General features: G+C 40.1%; 1 pseudogene; it reads right to left on the reverse strand.

Annotated features, from left to right (window-relative positions):
* Window positions 1–5,701: 5,701 nt before the first annotated feature.
* LOC150034006 (18S ribosomal RNA) lies at window positions 5,702–6,688 on the reverse strand (annotated as a pseudogene; the record flags this gene model as incomplete).
* Window positions 6,689–20,364: the final 13,676 nt, after the last annotated feature.

The raw sequence follows: 20,364 nt of genomic DNA on the forward strand, positions 1-20,364 counted from the left end.
AGTTCTGTTTGCTAACATGCATCACATGCACCCTAGAAATAGGTTATGGTAGTATGTGGTCGCCTTGTGTATATGTGTCATTCATCATCACATAGAGAAGAGTAGAGGCTTAGACATAAGTCCTATAGACATCATCGTATACATTGCATGCATCCTAAAACTAGGAGATATAGCATTTGCATTGAGAGATGACTTGCTGTTGTATGTATGTAGCATGATCGCATAATGTGAACACAATCTTAGGAAGTATTAGCTAAATCCCTTCTCAACCCGTTCCCCCGCATACTTATTGTAACTTTTGTTGTTATTAACTCTTTTCTCAATTCCGCCGCATAGAATATATACCTTAAACAAACATACCAACCAACTCATTGTTTTATTTGTCACCGCAAAGAAATCTGAAATCACCGTTGCATACTGTCTCCTTAGTCCCTGTGTTTGACCTTGGGCTTACCAGACAACCTAGTAGAATTTATACTTGGATTTGCTAGGAAAACTTGCATGCACAACTGATGTGTTATTTTATGTAGTGTAAATATGGATGATATGCGTTGATGGAATTGTGTTGTGCACTCAAGTTTCCCTAGCGGAATTCAAGTGTAAATTCCTCTGAGTTTCCTGGTAAGTCCAGGGTCGAACGCAGGGATTTGTGAAAATAGTTGCGTAGGTGATTTTTATGAAGACTTGCGGTAACCAGTTAAATAAATTAATCGTTGGGTTTGTTGTTTGCATTGATGAAAATAAATAACGAATGGGGCAGAGTCTGAAAAGAGTTGGTAAACGAGAAATGCGATGAATATACGGTGAATGGGTTGAGAAAAGTTTCAGCTAACACTCCCTAGAATGTGTTCATGCTTTGCGATCATATAACATGCATACAATAGTAAACCACCTCTCGGCGTGAATGCTACGGCTTCTAAGGTTAGAACGCATGCGATAAATATGTGATAAGTCTACAGGGTTTACATATAAACCTCTATCTCTATTTATGCAATGACAACATGAATTTCACACTAATATGCGACCACATAATATCATTCCCATTCCTAGGATGCATACGATGCAAGTTGACAAACAGAGGTTATCTCTAAATCCCTATCTCTTGTTTATGCAAGCCTAATCTTGCTTTTCGAGTCCGGATTCTAACCTAGCTCTCTTGAGACATTAGGTTCTTTCTTTAGATTCTCTCTCGAGTAACTCTAAAGGGTATTTTGCATAGCATAAAACAAGCCAATCGCAAGCAATGAACTTCCTAGGTCACGTTAGCTTAGTTCTTCTCAACCCATTCAACTAGTTTAGCTACTCATGCGTATTAAGAGAGGGAGTAGATGTAGAAATAGAACTTCCATTGAATAGATATGAGATGAAGTTCAAAATAAAAATGCAAGTATAATAAAGAGCCTGTTAGCAATTTCTTGTTGCTAGGCGTTTACATTGTTTCTACTCGTGCTCTAAAGATATTCTCGCTCTCTCGAGAGTCGGCCCGCTCTCTGCTCTTACGCCCTAAGGTTCTCTCTTGAGCTGCCCTGGGCAATCTCCGGCGCCACCACTTTTCTTTTGCTCCACCGTAAAAATGGAAAAGAAAACTATGAATAGAGGCAACTGGTGAACTTGTTAACTCATCAACTACTCGACTGCTTAACCCTTTCTCTGAAGAATACTCTTGGTATTTATAGAGTTTCCATGATGAAAGAAGGCTTCTCTCTCCCGGTTGTACAGATGGGACAACTTTAATTCCTGACTGATGTGCCGGATAATTGTCACCGATAAAGCTGAATGTACTTTGTGACCGTTATCGGCTATCAACTTAATTTGGATCCGACTGCTGTCAGCTTTCTGTCCCATCGCTCTTAATTATCCTTTCACCTAGATGCGCCCACATGTTGCGCTGACCAAGTTGCGATGATTCTTCTTGGGCGAATGTTTGCGAGCACGATCAACGCAAAGTCTTGCGGTGAAGTTGAGCTCGACCAATATGTTCCTATGATCGCAATCTCTGCATTGTGTTAACGCATATTCTGCACAAAAATGTAAAGATCAACTACTCTAATGCGTTGGATGCATGTGACCGCAATATTATAGAATTTATGCTTAATGGACGCAATTTAACATATTTCATCAACGCAATCCGACATTGTTTAAGAACTTAGTACTATGATAACATGTATTTCTTCCTGTTATCAACAACACATACACCACCATCGCAACATATACCATTACAGTCATACACAAAACATACAGTTATGCAATTGTTACAGAAATTACAACATAGTCATACAGATGGGATAGCTTTAATTCTTAATTGATGCGTCAGATAATTGTAACCGATAAAGTTGAATGTACTTTGCGACCGTTATCGGCTGTCAACTTAATTTGGATCCGAATGTCATTAGCTTTCTGTCCCATCAATATTAATTATCCTTTCACCCAGATGCGCCCACCATGTTGCACTGACCAGTTGCGGCTCCTTCTCGGGTGAATGTTTACGAGCACGATCAACGCAAAGCCTTGCGGTGAAGTTGCGCTCGACCAGTGAATTTCTATGACCGTAATCTTTGCATTGCATTAACGCATATTCTGCACAAAAATATAAAGAATAAATGTTCTAATGTGTTGGACGCATGCGACCACAATATTATAGAATTTATGCTTGATGGACGTAATTTAACATATTTCATCAATGCAATCCAACATTGTTTAAGAACTTAGCACTATGATAACGTGCATTTCTACCCGTTATCAGCCCGCTGGAAAGTTCGCGCACAAAAATTGAACCCCAGGACACTCCGCTGGGCCCGATACCTGGTTGGGGCACCAAACGTACTCTGTTCTGAAAACAGACTGCGCGCACGACTTTTTCTATTCGTTCTGAACCCCTGCGTCCGATTTCAAATTTTTGCCCACCGGGAATTTTGCGCACAAAAATTGGACCCCGTGGCACCTTCGCTGGGCCGATAGCCGTTTTGGGCACCAAACGAGCGCCATTCCCAAAATCGTCTACACGCACAACTTTTTCTCATCATTCTCAACCCCTGGGTCCGTTTCAAATTTTCGCCCACTGGAAAGTTCGTGCACAAAAATTGGGCCAGCAGGGCACCCCCGCCGAGACCGATAGCTTTTTGGGGCACCAAACGAGCTTCATTCCCAAAACCATCTGCGCGCACGGCTTTTTCTCATCGTTCTGAACACCTGGGTTCATTTTAAGATTTTCGCGTGTCGAAAAGTTCACTCAAAAAAATTCGGCCCCGGGCACCCACATCGAGTCCGATAGCCGTTTCGGGCACCAAACAAGCTCCCTTCCCAAAACTGTCTGCGCGCACGTTTTTTCTCATCATTTTGAACCCCTAGGTCTATTTTCAAATTTTCACCCGCCGAAAAGTTCGCATATAAAAATTGTGCTCCGGGGATCCTCGCCATGCCCGAAACCCATTTGGGGCACCAAACAAACTCCGTTCTGAAAACCCTCTGCACGCACGGCTTTTTCCCATCGATCTGAACCCCTGGGTCTGTTTTCAAATTTTCACCTGCCAGAAAGTTTGCGCACAAAAATTGGTCCCCGGGGAACCCCCGCGGGGCTCGATAGCCGTTTTGGGCACCAAACGAGCGCCGTTCCCAAAACCATCTACGCGCATGGATTTTTCTCATCGTTCTCCACCCATAGGTCCATTTTCAAATTTTTGCCCACCGGAAAGTTCGCGCACAAAAATTGCGCCAGCAGGGCACCCCCCCCGGGCCTGATAGCCATTTGAGGCACCAAACGTGTTTCGTTCCATAACTGTCTGCGCGCATGGATTTTTCTCATCGTTCTGAACCTTTGGGTCTGTTTTAAGATTTTCGCCTGTCGAAAAGTTCGCGCACAAAAATTTGGCCCCAGGTACCAACACTGGGCCCGATAGTCGTTTTGGGCACCAAACAAGCTCCCTTCCCAGAACTTTCTGCCCGCACGGCTTTTTCTCATCGTTCTGGACCCCTGGGTCAGTTTTCAGATTTTTGCCCGCCGGAAAGTTCGCACACAAAAATTGTGCCCTAGAGCACCCTCGCCGCGCTCGAAACCCGTTTGGGGCACGAAACGAGATCCGTTCCAAAAACCGTCTGCGCGCACGACTTTTTCTCATCGTTCTGAACCCTAGGTCTGTTTTCAAATTTTCGCCCATCGGAGAATTCGCGCACAAAAATTGGGCCCTGGGGCACCCCATCAAGCCTGATAGCCGTTTGGGGCACCAAACGAGCGCCATTTAGAAAACCGACTGCGTGCACTGATGGAACACGAGACATACGCAGTGGAAAAAGGACCTAATTACACTCTAATTTCTTTTAATCAAAAGGAATTTAGCATGCAGAATGAAGGAAAAAACTGTAAATTAACTTACCTATGAAGCTCCCGGAAATCGCTTTTCGTCGCTGAATCTCGACCCGAACTCTTTCGGACCACCACTAGAGTTGACCTACTATCTCTGGACTCAAAATCGGATTGTGGGACCCAGTGGATAAAGAACACATAAGAGAGAAATAGATGGAAAAGAAGATGAAATTTTTTTGTTTTAGGTTTTTATTTTTCCAGCAAAAGTTTAGAAAATAATTTTGCCAAAAAATGGCCAAAAGTTTTTTTATCCATAATTGAAAGCCCATTTTATAGAAAAAACCATGCAACATTTGCATGAAACAAATCCATAAAAATCCAACACCTAGAATCCACTATCTAAGTGGGCTTAATGTCTCCACTATAAGCCAACACTTAACCCACTATTTTGTTAGTGGAATTATCTAACAAAAGTTTGGATTTTGCCACTAACTTTAGTCAAAGGACAAAATAGTCATTTGATCAAAGTCAAACTTTGACCAAAAAGTTAATATTTTGACTGTTTATGATTTTTTCCATGTTGACTAATTTTGACCTCCTGAGCATGAATCCGCATTCATTTTCTCGAAATTCAAACTGAATATAAGGTTGGTCAAAGTTTGACTTTTCAAAGTCAAAAGTCAACTCTTTGACTTTTTACATCTTTGACCATTTCCATTATTTCCGAGCTTCTGAATATGAACGTATTCATATTCTTGATATTTAAATCACATTTAAATATTAAAGCTGTATCTCTAAACTGAAAATTCAACCACTATATCACATATACTTGTCAGTTTCTCTCTCTTCACCTAATTCGAATAATTCGAATTATTCGATCATACTGTTCTAAGTTTATTCCATATGAGCTGGTAGGGGAACCTAATGAACCTACAGATCATGGGCTCCAATAATCCGAGATTAACCGATAAAACTCTTTAACCTAATTAATCAACATTTGTTAACTAACGGGTCATTCAACTAAAGTCCCGTAGTTGCACTCCTCTCACTATAGATATATTTGTGTCCATTTGATATAATCATGATTAGTAAGCTAATCCTTCACAGCTTGTTCGTAATCTCGGATGGGTCATAAAAACCATTTTATCCCCAAGACTACATCTTGTTCCTTAAGTTCCACTGATCCTCTAATGAACAATTGGTTTAAGATCCAACCTATAAATCGAATCCCTCTCGGGCCAAGGAGAGGGTGGGGCCCCTTGTTCAAGACCTGGATTTAGTATTAAAGGGAACAACTTATCTACTATCCCTATAACGGGTAGGAGTGAATTCCATCTTGCACCCTATGTTCCTAGCTATCCATCCGATCTTACCCTTGAAATGGGAGGCTTGTTGGGCCAGCGATGATGAGTTACCCTCACCTATGCAGATCTAAGGATAATTTCGAGTGAACAGGAGTTCATAGTTAGCTCAGGATTAAGATTAAGTTACCTAGGTCATCAATAACGAAATAGTCAGTTTTATACATAAAATGGCATTTAGACCGTAAAAAGTGACTATTTCATGGTTCAGACTTATGCAAACTCCCATGCTAATGTATACAGAGCGTAGGCTTGCTTTGAGCACTCTAATTTCTTCAAAGTAACAGTGCCGGAGGCACAACCCGGCTAATTAAGGCCAGGAGCGCATCGCCAACAGAAGGGACGAGCCGACCGGTGCTCACCATAGGCGGACCGATCGACCCAACCCAAGGTTCAACTACGAGCTTTTTAACTGCAACAACTTATACGCTATTGGAGCTGGAATTACCGCGGCTGCTGGCACTAGACTTGCCCTCCAATTGATCCTCGTTAAGGGATTTAGATTTTACTCATTCCAATTACCAGACTCGAAGAGCCCGGTATTGTTATTTATTGTCACTACCTCCCCGTGTTAGGATTGGGTAATTTCCGCGCCTGCTGCCTTCCTTGGATGTGGTAGCCGTTTCTCAGGCTCCCTCTCCGTAATCGAACCCTAATTCTCTGTCACTCGTCACCACCATAGTAGGCCACTACCCTACCATCGAAAGTTGATAGGGCAGAAATTTGAATGATGCGTCTCCAGCACGATGGCCGTGCGATCCATCGAGTTATCATGAATCATCAGAGCAACAGGAAGAGCCTGCGTCGACCTTTTATCTAATAAATGCATCCCTTCCAGAAGTCGGGGTTTGTTGCACGTATTAGCTCTAGAATTACTACGGTTATCCAAGTTGCAGATACCATCAAACAAACTATAACTGATTTAATGAGCCATTCGCAGTTTCACAGTCAGAATTAGTTCATACTTACACATGCATGGCTTAATCTTTGAGACAAGCATATGACTACTGGCAGGATCAACCAGGTAGCATTCCTACATGACGTCGCAGCCCACATGATAGCACCAGCCGCCCTCCGACAGGACGACAGCAGGCACCAATCAACATGGGCCACGAGCGTCATTTGTTCAAGCAATATGCAGAGGCAACACGTTCGAGAGACTTCCCGAGCATATCATGCCGCCAAATGCACTGCATCCAAGAGAGCGACCACCAACGACATGGGCCGCAACAAGCCTTGGAAAGGCTGAAGCAAAATGCGACGCAAGCTTTAGGGTTCGTCGTGCACTCAACTAAGGCTGCCGACAGAAAGGGACTAACGAGATGCGACACTTCCATCGCGTGAGGTACCAATGCAAGAATTGATCAATTTCAGCTGCTCGAAACACTTCTTCGGGGCACGTCAATGAAGAGGAGTCAACGTCGACAATTCGATGCCCGAGCACCGACCCTACCAACCCAAACTATCGAATCACCACTCACACGCCGTACGCCATCTGAGCCCGAACAACACTCGACTATCCGCACCTCTGCCCTACAGCAAGGACGCAGAGTCATCAAGCAAGGTCGAGCACGCAACGTCGTGCACAATCGAACAACTCTCTCTCACTGAAATATGTTTTTTACTCATAGCATGTGAACAAATATGATTGTGGATGAATGAATAATAAGCTCATGTGAACAAATATGATTGTAGACTGGTCTCCACATTCCTTGCTCATGAACGCTTGAACATAGTAACCTCGAACGCTCGAACAACACGACCACAACAATGCATGTAAACTTCGCGTTTGTCCTCAATGATCGCCTCGGTCACGAACACTCCAGCAAGAACACGAATGGCCTCCACAGAACCTCGACGATGTCAAGTTGAGTATGACACCACCAAGAAGGTTACCTTGGTATTCTTGGTGTGAGAATCCAAAGGGTGGGCTTTATTCAGACTTGGAATGAGGCAGATGAAGAAGGAAAGAATAATTGTGTATACGATTGGGCAAGTGGGAGAAGACAGAAACCTATCTCATAGGTCGATGCTCAATCGTTTAACTAAAGCTAAGAGATCGTCTAGCTAAAGCTAAGAGATCGTCTAGCAAAAGCTAAGCGATCGTTTAGCTCTCAGTGTCTATCACCTACAAAACACTACACGATCGTTTACTTCGCTCAAGTTGTCGCTTAGTAAATCTGTATTTTACTAAACAATTTTTCAAACTTTTGTAAAAACTTACTAAAATTAAGAAAACAATTTTCTTTTTAACTCACGGTTATCATGAACCACCAATAACCTCCCACTCAATTGGTTATTAGAGAAAAAAATTTAATTATCCAATAATTAATATTATTATAAATATAAATGATAACCACTTATCATACTATAATTATAACCTATAGTTTTAATATTTTATCTCATGAAACATATAAACTATAGATCTTTTTCTATTCCATGGTACATAATGTAAATCTCATTTACATCAATTCTCCACTAGATGTATCTTATACATCATACTGATATCATATATAATCAAAATAACTCTTGTCAATTTGAACATTTCAAATCAATACCAAGAACTGATCCTCAACTGAATCCATTGAGCTGCCAAGAGGACCTTATAGACCTGTAGCTCGAAGCTTAAACGGTACGTGAATAACTGACTAATCTCTTTAGTCACGGAATCCACCATCCATTAACTGCTAGACACTACACTAAAGACTGATAGTTGAACTCTTCTTACCATAAATGTATTATGTGTCTATCTTAACCAATCAGTAGTATGACAACCCTTCACAGATCGCTCGTAAGTACAGCTCGGCCAATAACCATTATGCTCTTGTAGTTACATCTAACTCCTTAAGTACCATTGATCCCTCTAATGAACATAAGTCATAGTCCTACTATGACTGGGTCTTCTCTTCCAAAGAGAAGCTGTGGCCACTATGTTCAACCCCTGGAATCAGCCCTTAAGGGAGCACTCTCTCTACTTATCCATGCTTTGAAAAAAGAGTGAATTCCATTTTGTGGATTGAGTTCCCAGCTCCCAAATCAGACAAGTCTCCAAAAAGGTAGGCATGTTAAGTTTGCAATCTGGCCACTCTCACCCATACTAATCAACGGACTGTCTTCAAAGGCAGGAGTTCCCAAAACACTCAAGATTGAGGTCGTGTCACCTATGGCCGTTTAGGTAAGATGCAAGTCTCTAGTATCAACGAGTCTATTCATCTCGTGGTCCAGGCCTTATACAAACTCTTTGTATAGGACACCCCCGCTCACACGTCTCCACATGAATGGTCAGGATCAACCATCTTAGTAGTTTACAACACTTGCAAACCTCTATAAAGCGTGCCGTATCTGTAGTGTCACTAGGATCAGGTATCCCACCTTAATCCTTATACTACAGACCTATTTAGGTTATCACTTAGGACATGATCTACTTGTATATCACATATACATGCTTAAGTTCACATAAGATAACCAAGGAGCTTTGTTTATTGGATATGAGTAAATGCCAGAATTAAATAACATTTATTTTATTCATTTAAACAATGTGTATCTTTATAAAGCAACGAGACTCTAGGAGAATTAGGACACTAATCCCAACACAACCACCATTTATTTGGTCTAAAACTGTTAACCTTTAACAATTCCGCGTAAGTGTGATCCCTTGCTTTCGGTGCTAGAGTCCTACCCTAATGAGCCCACCATAGGGAAGAAATAGATTAGGACAAGAGACTAAGTAACCTTATCCTCTTAAGGAGATCAAATAAAGAAATGCGCAAAACTGCCATCCTATAGGGGGACACTCTTAGGGTGCCTTGAGGCGATGCGCAGAAACTTTATTCAATCCAACGAGGGAGACCGTGGGATATGCTGTTGCACTTCCCGCTCCCACTTACTATGAACGCTCTCTCCATCCACCTTGATATTGACCTACCCAAACACCATCCTTTAGGGGGACACTCCCAGGGTGCCACGAGGCCGATGATAAATCTCATGATGTGAACTATATGGGAGAAACGTGAAAGGTTTAAATGAAGCATCATATGCCTCAAGTACCTCCCACTGAATGTTCTACCTAGGGGTTCATTAACCTAGACAATCCGACTACTGATTTTAGTCTAAGTCTTCTTTTTAAGTCCACTCATAAACAACTTTTGTCTATGAAATAAACAAGTTCAAGTAGTCACATTTAAACACTTTAATAGATTGTCCTTAACTTGCATGCATGCATCAAATCTATCTAATTCACCTTTCTAGGTAGGTTTCCAGGTAGGGGTGTTACGTTTCCGTCAACTTAAATACCCCAGTCTAGCCAGAAACCTCCTTAGACAAAAAGGTCCCTTATAGCTAGATTTGCTACACTTTAACCTTTTATTAGTCAATTTAATCCTATTAAACTGATTAAAAGATTAAAGCCTAAGGGTTGCTAATCATATTCGAATCGTGATCTTAGGTCTACGTCATCCAAGTTTTAAACATTTTAAAACCATGAATTATACCTAAGTGAGCATGTATGTTTTTCTTATTGCTTTTAGTTCTAATTTCTCTTTAACCTTTAAAAAGAAACAACTAAAACATTGCCACACAACAAGGTGTTTATAACGCTTATAAAGTAACCTACGTGTCATGCTCCATGCAATGTCCGGTCATTACTATACATAACTTTTATATACATGTAATAACCAAGCAAACATGCTTTCCATACACCCTTATACTATAACAATTATAATATAAAGATGATGCATGTTAATGCTTTTTATGCATGCATAAATATAATTTATATTATATGATGCATGAGTATGCTCTTACGTAATTAAATCATGCTTCTCTAAATTATAACATTTATGATAAAGAGATGATACATGACCAATGCATAACCTAAGGTGGGATTTTCTATATGTACGTACCATATTGTTGGGGTTGATGCCCTAAAGTCTCATGTCCTGTAGTTTGTAAACAGTATATACGAACACCTGTGATTGTTAATATATTGTATTTACTTCACATCTTGTTGTTTTGCTCGATTATTTGTTTTATTTGCTTTACCACAAACCAATAAACATAAAATCCCTGGTTATCTGTATGTGATTCAAGAATGTATGTGGTGACATACGAGTGGATCATGTCTTGAGTGATAACAAAATGGTCTGTAGTATATGGATATCGGAGGGAAACCTTATCCTGGTAATGCTACGGACGCGGCCCGCTTTGTGGAATGGTCACAAGTGTTGTGACTTGTTACAGATGGTCTAATTCTGATCATTCGTGTTGGGGACATGCGAGCAGAGACGTCCTATACAAAGAGTTTATATAAGACCTGACCACAAAGTGTTAATGTCTCGTTATATAACACTGTTCATGACAGAGACTTCACTTCACTAGGATGACCATAGATAACATGACCTCAATCCTGAGTGAGTTGGGAACTCCTTGAAGGAAATTGGAAACGTGATTTTCATGAGCAGCGGAAGCAAGATTATTCCAAATTACAATGATGAATCAACAATACAATTATAGTCGACTTCAATACAAATGGTTATGCAAATATACAGAGAAATTATAGCATGAACATCAAAAGTACACAAGGAAAAACTGTACTAAGAAAGGCAGAAGCATCTCCACACTCCGATGCACACTCTGATCGATCACAGCAACCACGAGCGCCCGATCTACACGACCGCAACACTGCACGAATACAGCATAAACTCTTCGCGCTCATGCTCAACGATCTCCTTCACAATAGCGAACGTCGTCTGTAGCACCACGAATGGCCTTCGGAAAACCTCAACGGTGTCAAGTTGAGTCTGACACCACCAACAAGGCGACCTTGGTATTCTCGGTGTGAGAATCAAGAAGGTGGGCTCTGTTCGGACTTGGTGTGAGGTAGACGAATGGAGGAAAGAACGATCGCATACATGACTGGGCAAGTGGGAGAAGTCGGAGACCTATCGTATAGGTCGATGCTCAATCGTTTAGATAAAACTATACGATCGTCTAGCAAAAGCTATATGATCGGTTAGCTCTATCGTTTAGCTCAGTCGATTCTACACGATCGTTTACCTTATGCCAGCGATCGTCTAGCAAAGCTATGTGATTATTTAGCAAACACTGCACGATCGTTTAGCTAGCACTTGCACGATCATTTACCTAGCCTAGCCGTCGTTTAGTAAATCCATATTTATTTGACGACTTCCGTGAGTTTCTTTTCGCCGGAGAGAAAACTAAAAAAAAATTCAAACTTTGTAAAAAAAAACCTCCTCTTTCAAAATAGGAAACCGATTTTCTTTTAAACTCACGGTTACCATGATCAATAACCACCCACTACATTTGGTTATTTAAAAGAAAAAGTATTAATTATCTAATAATTAATATTATTATAAACATAAATGATAACCAACTTATCATACTATATTTATAACCTATAGTTTTAATATTTCATCTCATGAAACATATAAACCATAGTTCTTTTCCTATTCCATGGTACTTAATGTAAATCTCATTTACATCAATCCTCCACTATATGTATCTTATACATCATACCAATTATATCACATATAATCAAAATATCTCTTGTCAATTTGAACATTTCAAATCAACACCAAGAACTGATCCTTCAATATGAATCCAAGCTACCAAGGGGACCTCATGGACCTGTAGATCCGAAGTTCCAACGGTACGTGAATAACTAACTAAATTCTTTAGTCACAGGATCCACCATCAAGTTAACTGCCAGACACTCCACTAAAGACTGACAGTTGAACTCTCCTCACTAAAGATATATTATGTGTCTATCTTAACCAATCAGCAGTGCGACAACCCTTCACAGATCGCTCGTAAGTACAGCTGGGCTAATAATCGTTATGCCCCTGTAGTTACATCTGTCTCCTTAAGTACCATTGATCCCTCTAATTAACATAAATCATAGTCCTACTATGACTGAGTCTTCTCTTCCAAAGAGAAGTTGTGGCCACTATGTTCAAGCCTCGGAATCAGCCCTTAAGGGAGCAATCTCTCTACTTATCCCTGCTTTGGGAAATGAGTGAATTCCATATTGTGGATTGAGTTCCCAGCTCCCAGATCAGACAAGTCCCCAAAAAGGTAGGCATGTTGAGTTGGCAATATGGCCACTCTCACCCATACTAATCAAAGGACCATCCTCAAAGGCAGGAGTTCACAAAACACTCAAGATTGAGGTCGTGTCACCTATGGTCGTTTAGGTGAGATGCAAGTCTCTAGTATCAACGGCGTTATATACAGAGTCTAGCCATCTTGTGGTCCATGTCTTATACAAACTCTTTGTATAGGACACCCTCGCTTCACGTCTCCATACGAATGGTCAGGATCAACCATCTGTAGTAGTTTACAACCCTTGCAATCCTCTACAAAGCGGGCCGTATCCGTAGTGTCACCAGGATTAGATATCCTACCTTAATCCTTATACTACAGACCGATTTAGGTTATCAATTAAGGCATGATCCACTTGTATATCACATATACATACTTAAGTTCACATAAGATAACCAAGGAGCTTTGTTTATTGGATATGAGTAAATGCCAGAATTAAATAACACTTATTTTATTCATTTAACAATGTGCATCTTTACAAAACAATGAGACTCCGGGAGAATTAGGACATCAATCCCAACAATCTCTCACTTGTCCTATTAACTCGAGAGACTAATGTACAATATATAATAAACTAGGGCATACCCCAGTATTATCTCCCATTTGCCCTAGACAAGATGTCGCATGTCCCGTAGACCCAGACTCTCCAAGTGACCCTCGAACACTTTAGCCGTGAGGGTCTTTGTAAAAGGATCAGCAACGTTGTGCTCTGATGCGATCTGCTCGACTATCACATCACCGCGACACACAATCTCCCTGATCAGGTGATATTTCTGTTTTATGTTCTTACCTCGACGATGACTCCGAGGCTCTTACGAATTTGTCACAACCCCACATTTATCACAATAAAGAGTGATAGGCAAATCCATATTTGGAACAACTTCCAAATATGTAAGGAACTTCCTCAACCAAACAGCCTCTTTAGCTGCTTCACAAGCCGCTACGTATTCGGCTTCCATAGTGGAGTCCACGATATATCCTTACTTGATGCTTCGCCAAACTACAACCCCTCCATTCAGAGTAAACACTGACCCCGATGTCGATTTGCGAGAATCTCGATCGGTCTGAAAGTCAGAGCTCGTGTATCCTGTAAGGATCAGATTCTTATCTCCATACACAAGCATGTAGTCCCTCATTCTCCGAAGATACTTGAGGATCGTCTTGACCGTCGTCCAGTGATCAAACCCTGGACTAGACTGATATCTACTAAAAATCCCTACTGCATAGCAAATGTTGGGTCTGGTACACAACATAGCATACATCAAGCTTCCTACAGTAGAAGCATAGGGAATACATCTCATCTCCTCAACCTCTTGAGATGTCTTAGGACATTGATCCTTAGACAGAACGATTCCATGCCTGAAAGGTAACAAACCCCTCTTGGAATTCTGCATCTTGTACCTGATCAACATTTTATCAATGTATGATGCCTGAGACAGGGCTAACCATTTGTTCTTGGGATCCTGAATGATCTGGATCCCGAGAACATACTGTGCCTCACCCAAATCTTTCATTTGGAACTGGGTAGCAAGCCAACTCTTAATGTCAGTCAGATATCCTACATCATTCCCAATGAGTAGGATATCATCCACATACAGTACCAAGAAAGCTACTGAGTTGTTGATGATCTTCTTGTAAACATAAGGCTCATCAACGTTCTGGTCAAAGCAAAACGACTTGACACCAGTGTCAAATCTGATGTTCCAAGATCGAGATGCTTGTTTCAGCCCATAAATGGACCTATTAAGCTTGCAAACTCTTTGCTCTTGATTTGGAACTACAAACCCCTCTAGTTGAGTCATATAGATGGTCTCCTCAAGATTACCATTCAGAAAGGCAGTCTTGATGTCCGTTTGCCATATTTCATAATCATAAAATGTGGCTATGGACAGGAGAATTCAGATAGACTTAAGCATGACAACAGGTGAGAAAGTTTCCTCATAGTCAACTCCCTCAACCTGGGTATAACCCTTTGCCACGAGCCTAGCCCTAAAGGTTTGCACCTTTCCATCTACACCTCTCTTTTGCTTATAGATCCACTTACACTCAATAGGTTTGACCCCATCAAGTGGATCAATAAGCTCCCAGACGTTGTTGAAGTACATAGACTCCATTTCCTAGTTCATGGCTTTAACCCATTCATCTTTGTCAACATCCTCCATTGCTTTCTTAAAAGACAACGGATTCTCGACCCCATCATTTACAATGACATTTTGGGCTTCAGTCAAACCCATGTAGCGATCCGGTGGATTCACAACCCTTCTACTACGTCAAGGCAGTCTCAACTCTTGAGCTGGTTGACTAGACATCCCGACCTCAACAACTCTTGTCGATCCGTCAGCCTATTCAACAACTCTTGTTGAACCTTCTGCAGTCTCAGTCTTACTTGAGATCTCACGTAAAACAAGCTTACTTCGTGGCTAATGATCCCTCATGGGATCTTCTTCCAAGAAGATAGCATTAGTGGAAACAAACAATTTGTTCTCACTTGGATCATAGAAGTATCCTCCTCTCATTTCCTTGGGGTAGCCTACAAAGAGGCAAACCTTCGAACACAGTTTCAACTTCTTTGGGTTAGTCACCAACACATGTGTCGGACAGCCCCAAATCCTGAAGTGGCATAAACTACCTTTACGGCCTCTCCATAACTCAATAGGTGTTTCAGAAACACTTTTTGAGGGAACATTCTTCAGGATATAACATGCAGTCTGCACTGCATAAACCCAAAACGAGTTTGGAAGATGAGCATAACTCATCATAGACCGAACCATGTCCAACAAGGTCCTGTTTCTCCTTTCTAATACACCATTCTACTGAGATGTACCTAGGACTGAGAGTTGGGACGCAATCCTATGTTCTATCATTTAGTTATGGAATTGGAGATCCATATACTCTCCACCACGATCAGATCGTAGGTTTTTATCTTCCTACTTAACAATATTCATACCCACCTTGAGCTCTAACATTCATCGGACCATAGAGGTTTGAATATACAAGCTCCAAGGCTTCCTTGGCTCTGTAACCTTTTCCAGTAAAAGGTCGTTTGGTCATCTTACATTTGAGGCATGATTCACATACCGGCAAGGAGTTTTCTTCTAAAATCTTTAGAAGTCCACTTTTCACCAACTTCTCAATCCTATTGAGGTTGATGTGACCTAACCTTAGATACCAAAGATGGGCGTTTTTCTTTGGAGAAACCTTTGGTCTTTTAGCTGTTGTTGCCGTACTGAACATTTCAGTGTTAAACAAGGCTTTTATGACTAACGGACTTAGTACATATAAGTTATTTTCCATTGAACCAGAACCAATCTCCATTCCATTCTTGAAAATAAACACTTTATTCTCAAGAAAAAAAAATGGTATATCCTTGTTCAATGGGACAAGAAACCGAGATTAAGTTCCTCTTAATATGAGGAACTACAAAAACATTATCCAGTAACAGATAACGTTTTTTGTCAACAAATAACTTCAGTCTGCCTACAGCAACAACTGAAACAACCTCTTCATTACCGACTTGAAGTGTCATCTCTCCCTATGGCAACGTTTGCCAGGAACTAAATCCATGGTAAGAGGAACTGACATGATTGGTAGCACTTGAATCTAGAATCCAAGCATAATCATCATTCTCTACCGAACATGACTCTAAGACCAATAAATCATATTACTGTATTGTCTCCTCTTTTGGATAGTAATGGGATGGAGGTTGTTTGCCAAAAAATTCGTTTCACACGATTCTTTCCACTGTAATAAATCGGTCATTTTTAAAAAACTTTAAACGGAAATACTAACGAGTTGCTGAAAAGAAAAACACATTGACCTACGTTAGGTTTTAAGCAAATACCCGTTGTAAAACAAAACAACATCCAATAAGGTTATAGCAAAACTAACATAAACCCTGTGTGACATCTAGTTTCGGAATGACGCTTCAAAGGTTTAGGATAAAAGTCGCCGAAGGGAGGTCAGTTATCCCTCCTCTGAATTGAGAAGTTCTCAACCAGTCATTAATACCATAACAACTCTTGCTCCTATAATGACTAGCCATCATTGATTTAGCCAAGAGATCATTAACTTACTTAACAATCTCTCGTAAATGTGACCCGCCATTTTAAGCCCTAAAGGTCCTCCTAAAAGGCCAATTCGAAGGGGAAAAAATCTGATTGGGGAAAAACCTAAAGCGACCCTATCTATTTTTGGAGTTCACTTTTATATTGACCAACTGCACAAAACCCATCCGATGGGGGCTGCATCGAAGGCGAAACGAGGGTGTACAGAATGATCTCACGGTGTGAACCAATGACTAAGACCATAGGACGTATTGGCACACACCCTTCACCCACTTACTATAAATACTTTCTCCGTCAACTGTGCAGATATTTTTATATCTTTAAGCATGTGGACAAACTTGAATATGAATGAATGAATAAGTAAATGTGTTAAAGAGAATTTTATGCGATACTATGTCTAAATATATGCGTTATTAATGATATGTTCGTAGTATGCGATGGAGTAATGCATGTCACAAGTATCCTTACGCCGAAACCAAGTATAATTCCAACGCAAGTTTCTCAAAATAATCTGAGGTCGAACACAGGGATTGTTTTCGTTAATGCATTACTTTTGTGATACATGCGACCGGTTTGACAATGAATAAAGAATTTAGTTTATACAGGAATATAAATTGCGATGAAATAAAATTGCATTGATAAAATAAAATTCTAAATTAACATGATACAAGATACAAGATACATGATACATGATACTGAGGTCGAGACTGACTGTGAAGTTGTACAAAGGATCGTGGTATGCGATGGCAAATCTTTATGGATGAATCAAAAAGAGAAAGAATAAATAGTAAAAACATCGCAGTTGGTTAATTGCGTTAAAAATGCAATTAAGGTTCCGCTTTCCTTTGGCGTACACCTCTCAGTGATCGGCCGCGTTCCCCATATCTCTATGGTGAAACAGGGATGAACGTGATGAACACAAGGTTGCTTCTGATGGAATACGAGACATATGCAGCGAAATTGGGACCTAATTACACTCTAATTGCTTATAAATTAAAGGAAAATAACATACAATTGAAGGAAAAACAGTGAATTAAAAGTGTAGAGATACTACTTTTGAAGCTCCCGAAAGTCGCATCTCCTCGTTGAATCTCGACCCGAACTATTTTGGACCACCACTAGAGTTGACCTACTATCCTCTGGACTCAGAACCGAGTTGTGGGACTCGGTGGATGAAGAGAACCAAGAGAGAGAAAAGAGATGAAAATAAGGAATGGAATTTTGAGTAGGTTTGGGTGTTTCCTTTATTTTTCACAAAGTTGTAATTTTCCAGCCCAAATATCAAAAAGCTAATTTTCAAAATGGAAAAATTCTTTTAACTAAATTGAAAAGCCCAATTTATAGAAAAAAAGCATGCAACAATTGCATGAAAAAACTTCACAAAAACCCAACACCTAGAATCCACTCATTTAGTGGGCTTAATGTCTCCACTATAAGCCAACACCTAGCCCACTATTTTGTTAGTGAAATTATTCAACAAAAGTTTGGATTTTCTCACTAACTATAGTCAAAGGGCAAAATAGACAGTTGGTCAAAGTCAAACTTTGACCAAAAAGTCAACATGTTGACTTTTTATGATTTTATCCGTGTTGACTAATTTTGACCTCCCGAGCATGAATCCGTATTCATTTTTTCAAAATTCAAATCACATTTGAATATAAGTTGGTCAAAGTTTGACTTTTCATAGTCAAAAAACAACAATTTGACTTTTTACAACTTTGATCATTTCCATTATTTTCGAGCTTCCGAATATGAACATATTCATATTCTTGATATTATCACATTTAAATATTAAAGCTGAAAAACAATTCGAATTATTCTATCATACTGTTCTAAGTTTATTCCACATGAGCTAGTAGGGGAACCTAATGGGCCTATAGATCATGGGCTCCAACGATCTGAGATTAGCTAGCTAAACTCTTTAGACGAAGCTAATCAACATTCGTTAACTAACGGGTCATTCCACTAAAGTCCCGTAGTTGCACTCCCCTCACTATAGATATATTTGTGTCCATTTGATATAACCATGATTAGTAAGTTAATCCTTCATAAGTTGTTCGTAATCTCGGCTGGGTCATAAAAACCATTTTACCCCCAAGACCACATCTTGTTCCTTAAGTTCCACTGATCCTTTAATGAACAATTGGTTTAAGGTCCAACCTATAAACCGAATCCCTCTCATGCCAAGGAGAGGGTGGGGCCCCTTGTTCAAGACCTGGATTCAATACTAAAGGAAACAACCTATCTACTATCCCTATAATGGGTAGGAGTGAATTCCGTCTTACACCCTATGTTCCCAGCTATCCACCCGATCTTACCCCTGAAATGGAAGGCTTATTGGGCCAGTGATATTGAGCTGCCCTCATCTATGCATATTTAAGGATAATTCTAAGTGAACAGAAGTTCATAGTTAGCTCAGGATTAAGATTAAGTTACCTAGGTCATCAATTAACGAAATAGTCAATTTTATACATAAAACGGTATTTAGAACATAAAAAGTGACTATTTCATGGTTCAGTCTTATGTCAACTCTTTACATAGGATGCCCACACTCATATATCTCTATATAAACGATTCAGGATCATATCGTTTGTACCAACTACAAAGTGGGTCGCATCCATAGTGTCCCCAGAATAAGGCGTCCAACCTTATTCATATACTATAGACCATTTTGGCTATATATTTGAACTTGATCTACCTTTATGTCACTACATAAAGTTCAAACTACATTAAATAGCCTCAGGACCTTAGTTTATTGGATTCAAGATTACAATTTCAATAACAAATTTATCGAAAAACAAAATAGAATATATTTATTAATTTATAAACTACGAGTTTTAGGACATAAAATCCAACAGCTTCCATCTCTGGAAGTACTTCTCGCTTTAGTTAATGCATTCTTCCAACCTTCTCTCGATAGGCGGAATAACATCTTCACTTCTGCTCTCACAGATGAAGATGCCATTAAGCATGCTTTAGCTAAACTTAATTATTTCCTTAACACAATTAATTTACTCACTTAATTCTTGCTAATTACCCAGGGAATTAGGAAAACATCATGGAGAAAATGGATTACGGATGAATGAAAATAGACAGAGAGATGATAATGATAATGATCATAACATTTAATACCAAGAATAAGTGTTCGATACATGGAGTGAATGAAAGATTAAGGAAGATGAATACAAGTGATGAAATAGAGATTAGAAACAAATATAGGAAGAGTGTTAACGTCTTGACACAGATCCTGAACGGAGATAGTGTTTGTCGGCGTGTGAAAGTGGTGGAGAGTCAAGCTTTCCTCTCAGGCTTGCTTTCCTGGTAGAAGTGACCTTCGCACAGAGCTTCAACTACGAGGATTGGAAGGATTCTTTGCTCGGAGACTCACCTCTTGGCCTTGTCTTGTGGTTCGCCCGGATCTACTCTGGATAGTGGCTTCAGACCAGTCTCTCTCTCAAAATCAATATATGCACGTCTCTATGTATTCAAGTATATCTTTCAGTGAATTTGCATAAGCTATTTA

Source organism: Benincasa hispida, chromosome 9 (assembly GCF_027475165.1).
Source record: "Benincasa hispida cultivar pf3 chromosome 9, pf3_genome.v1.1, whole genome shotgun sequence".
NCBI classification, from domain to species: domain Eukaryota; kingdom Viridiplantae; phylum Streptophyta; class Magnoliopsida; order Cucurbitales; family Cucurbitaceae; genus Benincasa; species Benincasa hispida.